The following is a 5,814-nucleotide window of genomic DNA, read 5'->3' as shown; positions in this document are numbered from 1 at the left end:
CTGGGGCCCATATGGGTTACAAATGGGCTACAGGGGTACAGATGGACATGGGATCAAAAGGGGCTTCTTATCTGGGGCCCATATGGGTTACAAATGGGCTACAGGGGTACAGAGTGGACATGGGCTCAAAATGGGCTTCTTATCTGGGGCCCATATGGGTTACAAATGGGCTACAGGGGTACAGATGGACATGGGCTCAAAAGGGGCTTCTTATCTGGGGCCCATATGGGTTACAAATGGGCTACAGGGGTACAGATGGACATGGGATCAAAAGGGGCTTCTTATCTGGGGCCCATATGGGTTACAAATGGGCTACAGGGGTACAGATGGACATGGGATCAAAAGGGGCTTCTTATCTGGGGCCCATATGGGTTACAAATGGGCTACAGGGGTACAGATGGACATGGGCTCAAAAGGGGCTTCTTATCTGGGGCCCATATGGGTTACAAATGGGCTACAGGGGTACAGATGGACATGGGATCAAAAGGGGCTTCTTATCTGGGGCCCATATGGGTTACAAATGGGCTACAGGGGTACAGATGGACATGGGATCAAAAGGGGCTTCTTATCTGGGGCCCATATGGGTTACAAATGGGCTACAGGGGTACAGATGGACATGGGCTCAAAAGGGGCTTCTTATCTGGGGCCCATATGGGTTACAAATGGGCTACAGGGGTACAGATGGACATGGGCTCAAAAGGGGCTTCTTATCTGGGGCCCATATGGGTTACAAATGGGCTACAGGGGTACAGATGGACATGGGCTCAAAAGGGGCTTCTTATCTGGGGCCCACTTGGGTCAACTAAGTAGGTCCAACATGGGCAAACCCAGATGGGCTCCCTATGTGAGACCTAGTCAGTTCACTAATGGGAAATGAGTAGGCTACATACCCAGCCAGCACATGACCGACCTTCAACGTTGAAATATGGTTGAAATAATGTCAGTTTGTTGTTGAAAAAGATTAACAAAAACCATTCTAAATCAACGTTGACATTTTTACAAGATCCCCAGCCAACACATGTGGGGCCCAAACGGGCTGCAAATGGGCTGATATCCGGGGCTCACCTGGGCTACCCAACTGGGAACCCAGCTAATTTTGGTTTTGTTGGCCACGGATTCACGCGCAAACATTTACATCACGTTTCCCAGCTCAACGTGGATTCATCCGCAGACACCAGAGGACAATCTGGACAGAGCTTGCCCCAGCTAACACACCCATGTGGGGCCCAAACGGGCTGCAAATGGGCTGATATCCGGGGCCCACATGGGCTACCCAACTGGGAACCCAGCTAATTTTGGCCGCGGTTTCCGTGGTGGCCCCACATGTGTTAGCCCAGATGGGTTGATGATGGGCTCTTGATGGGCTCCATATCGGGCCCATGTGGGTAACCTAGGTAGCACCCATTTAGGGCCTACAGGAGTCTGCCCAGATGGGTTGATGATGGGCTCTTGATGGGCTCCATATCGGGCCCATGTGGGTAACCTAGGTAGCACCCATTTAGGGCCTACAGGAATCTGCCCACATGGGTTGATGATGGGACCCATATAGGTCTTATCTAGGGCTCTTATGGGCCACAACGGGTATATATATGGGCTACCATATTTGTCTGTTTGGGTTACCTTATTTTACAGTAAACCCCTAAATACAATCATTACATGTAATCCACTAAACTATACTAAAATGTTAAAGGTATTCAATGAACAGAAACCAGTAGTTCACTTTTAAAGTTACTTTATTAAGCAAATACAAGTATCACAAAACAAGAAAAGAAAAAAGTAAAAGATTTAAAACACTTCTAAATCAGCGTTGACATTTTTACAAGATCTGTACGTTGAAACAACATACAGCAGAAATATCTGCCTTTCAACATTAATGTGACAATTAATTAGCATTTCATAATTTTTTTGATATAACAGCTCTTCAGTATATGTTAAAATATAATTATCATTATTAACAATAAAAGTTTCAAACCTTTTGCCTTATGTGATTTTGTTTGAATTTACAATTTTGTCTGCTTGCCTAACCGTTTACATTGCATTATTACATTTATATTCATACACTGTCATGTCATTTGACTAATTAATTAAATAATAATACAGACTGCAAATAAAACTCAATACACCGCTATGTTAACTGTTATTAAACTATTGTTATTGGTTGTTTCGCCGTTTTACTTTGAGCATGATTGGTTAATCTGTCTGTCTTCCAGGAAACTGTCCAATGAGAATGTGCGCGGCTCTGCGCGGCTCAGTCACCGACCGAGAGTAACGGACGTATTTTCAAATTTAAAATAGGCGCGCACTGAGCAGCAGCTGAGCTGCTGCTTGCATTGATTAGCCTACTCGGTCAGACCTGGATTATTTTATATCTGCCTGTTGAATTCTTAAATTTTGAGCGAATTTAAGTTGATATCAATGAAGAACAAAAGCTGGAATGTGAACAGAGGAAGGGTTCGTACGTGGTCTGTAAAAATACTGGCGATATCAGGTAAGAAAACATTTTTCAGTCCTTATAGCAGTCAGTTAAATTAACGTTAACGTTTATGGACATGAGAAACGTTAACAGTCATAGGCTTAATGCAACCTTATACGTTCAATAAGTTATCTCTGTGTGTGTTTTTGTACTGCTGTAGCAATATAAGCACGTATTTCAATGTAATTTAGTACCATCTGACATTGCTGTGTTTTGTTGTTGGTAACGTTGTGTGTTTAATGTCAGCTAACGTTAGTTTAAAAACGCATGAGAGGTAAAAAAGCGTTGGAATGAGTAAAGTGATAAAACAGTCATTTATTCGTTAGAAGTATGTTTACATAACCTCTTCAAACACTGATAACAGTATTGGAAATATATTTGTTTACATTTTTTTTTGTTTTTTTTTTGTTTTTGTGTGTGCTTCCCTTGCAATGATACACATTTCTGATGGGATTGCCATGCTTAAAGTTTATGTTTACATTTTTAATCATCATGTAACAACTAACAGTCTCAAAGATGACATTACTAGGGCTGGATTTATTGGATGGGATGCACGCTACAATGTTCCATTCATTCATCAACTGAAAACAGGTTGACTAATCGATTCTTGGGATTTAAGAATTGATATTGTTTCGTAAAAATGAGAATCAAATAAAATCGAGAAATCAATATTTTTTACCCAGCCCTTGACATTACTCAGTTCATGTAGTGTGAATGTTATAATGGCAAACGTTTTTTTTTTTTTTAATTTAAGATTGTTTGAAGGAATGATATAAGAAAATACTGCTTTTTAAGGACTTTTCATTGAATAATTTCTTCTTTCTCCCTCTTCAGATTCGCCAAGGACCAGCTGATTACTGGCAATTTGGTGGAGGATTATTCTTTAGCTGCTACATTGCACTATCACTTCTGGTACAGATTCATTGGCCTTTTGTGTTATTTTTTATTTTACTTGATTTAATAAATTACTTTTAATTAGTAGCCTACAATGTATGGTTAGGATTCTGAATTAAAACAGTGTAATGTTTCTCCACAAATATTATCAGAAATATACGGAGCCCCCAGGGGTCAGGCAAATTGTTGAAACAATATAAACCTGCATTGAAAGATAAAGGCCTAATTCAAAGAGCAACAGACCACAACCCTCTCAGCTCAACACCACAATTTGTTGATTTCTTCATCTGTTTTAAAGATGAAATCATGACCTTATCATTATAGTAATCGTAACTGACACATGGGAGTAATATTAATTTTTTTACAATTCCCCATGTTGGGGCTCTGAAGAATTGCTTGTGTGAATACATAAAATGTGTTTTAGAATGGATAGTGTTGTATACTTTGTTTTCTACCCGACTAATTGAACTGTAAAGTGAAAATCTTGTACATGACTTATTTTGTATTGAGTTTTTCTTGCTTTTATTTATACAGGATAGTACAGACAGCAGGCAAGAAGTGAAGAGGAAGTGATGGCATCAGGAGCAGCACAACCAAAAGCTTGTGACCCCATGGAAGTTGTCCGAGTGCGTGGAAGAACAAGTGTAAGTGCAGAAGCCGATCTTAGGATGTAGTGGAGGAAGTGTATATGAAGAAGATATAAAGGAGCCAACTTGTTTAGTTTTTAAAATTGAACTAAGAGCCAGTGCAAATGTTGTAAAACAGGAGAAATATGTTCTGTAACATAACATTAGAGCGAGTAGACTTTGTAAAGTTGCTACTACTTACATGTCAAGTGATAAGCAATATTTGAGTTGGATGAATGATGGGCAAATATTTGGTTTTCTAACTTGTCCTGGGAACCCTCAGTACTGCACACCCACTTCAGATCTTGCAGTTTCTATAAATGAGCTAATGTGATGAATCCGGTATATTAGATGAGGGAAACGTACAAAGTCTGCATCTGAAAACTTAGGCAGCTGACTCATTGCCTCGCTGCCCTATCAGGCAACGACTTAGCAGGCAGCGTTTACACACTAAGGTGCCTCACAAAACCGATTTAGTTTAGTTTTTATTTATTTGAGCAGTAACCATTCTGATTTCAGACAGACTTATGAGGCAGCATAACGGTTTAATGATCTTCAACACTAATTATTTTTTAGAAATTACTTCAAAGTGGTAAAAGTTGGTCAAAATGTACATTTTGTGCTTCCAATATGTGCAGTGCAGGGGGTGTTCCAGGACAGGTTTGTAAACCCCTTATCTAGATACACTTGATGTGGGGCACCAAAAGGCTAACCTGACACATCTGATTGAACTGTGAAAAGGAATTAAAAAAGTGGCATAATGGTTGACTGATTTATTTTCTCTTTTCAAAGGGCCGTTGGGAGAGCGACAACAGAGGAGTGAGAAGCTGCACGGTTATTGTTTTGTTTGTGAAATGGTTAATTTTTCAGATATGCATATATAACGTGTGCATATATATATATATATATATTACTTTTTTCTTTTCTTGTTTTGTGATACTTGTACTTGCTTAATAAAGTAACTTTAAAAGTGAACTACTGGTTTCTGTTCATTGAATACCTTTAACATTTTAGTATAGTTTAGTGGATTACATGTAATGATTGTATTTAGGGGTTTACTGTAAAATAAGGTAACCCAAACAGACAAATATGGTAGCCCATATATATACCCGTTGTGGCCCATAAGAGCCCTAGATAAGACCTATCTGGGTCCCATCATCAACCCATCTGGGCAGATTCCTGTAGGCCCTAAATGGGTGCTACCTAGGTTACCCATATGGGCCATATATGGAGCCCATCAAGAGCCCATCATCAACCCATCTGGGCAGACTCCTGTATGCCCTAAATGGGTGCTACCTAGGTTACCCACATGGGCCCGATATGGAGCCCATCAAGAGCCCATCATCAACCCATGTGTGCAGACTCCTGTAGGCCCTAAATGGGTGCTACCTAGGTTACCCATATGGGCCAGATATGGAGCCCATCAAGAGCCCATCATCAACCCATCTGGGCAGACTCCTGTATGCCCTAAATGGGTGCTACCTAGGTTACCCACATGGGCCCGATATGGAGCCCATCAAGAGCCCATCATCAACCCATGTGTGCAGACTCCTGTAGGCCCTAAATGGGTGCTACCTAGGTTACCCATATGGGCCAGATATGGAGCCCATCAAGAGCCCATCATCAACCCATCTGGGCAGACTCCTGTAGGCCCTAAATGGGTGCTACCTAGGTTACCCATATGGGCCAGATATGGAGCCCATCAAGAGCCCATCATCAACCCATGTGTGCAGACTCCTGTAGGCCCTAAATGGGTGCTACCTAGGTTACCCATATGGGCCAGATATGGAGCCCATCAAGAGCCCATCATCAACCCATCTG

At 41.2% G+C, this 5,814-nt stretch overlaps 1 long non-coding RNA gene across 1 annotated transcript; it reads left to right on the top strand.

The window, feature by feature from the left end:
• Positions 1-3,322: 3,322 nt before the first annotated feature.
• On the top strand, positions 3,323-4,886 carry LOC307157763. Its single transcript, XR_013821063.1, has 3 exons — positions 3,323-3,385; positions 3,902-4,011; positions 4,786-4,886. It is a non-coding gene; the product is annotated as an uncharacterized lncRNA (long non-coding RNA).
• Positions 4,887-5,814: the final 928 nt, after the last annotated feature.

The sequence above is a fragment of the Squalius cephalus genome, assembly GCF_949319135.1.
Source record: "Squalius cephalus genome assembly, chromosome: 4".
NCBI classification, from domain to species: domain Eukaryota; kingdom Metazoa; phylum Chordata; class Actinopteri; order Cypriniformes; family Leuciscidae; genus Squalius; species Squalius cephalus.
This window is presented reverse-complemented; position numbering and strand designations above follow the sequence as displayed.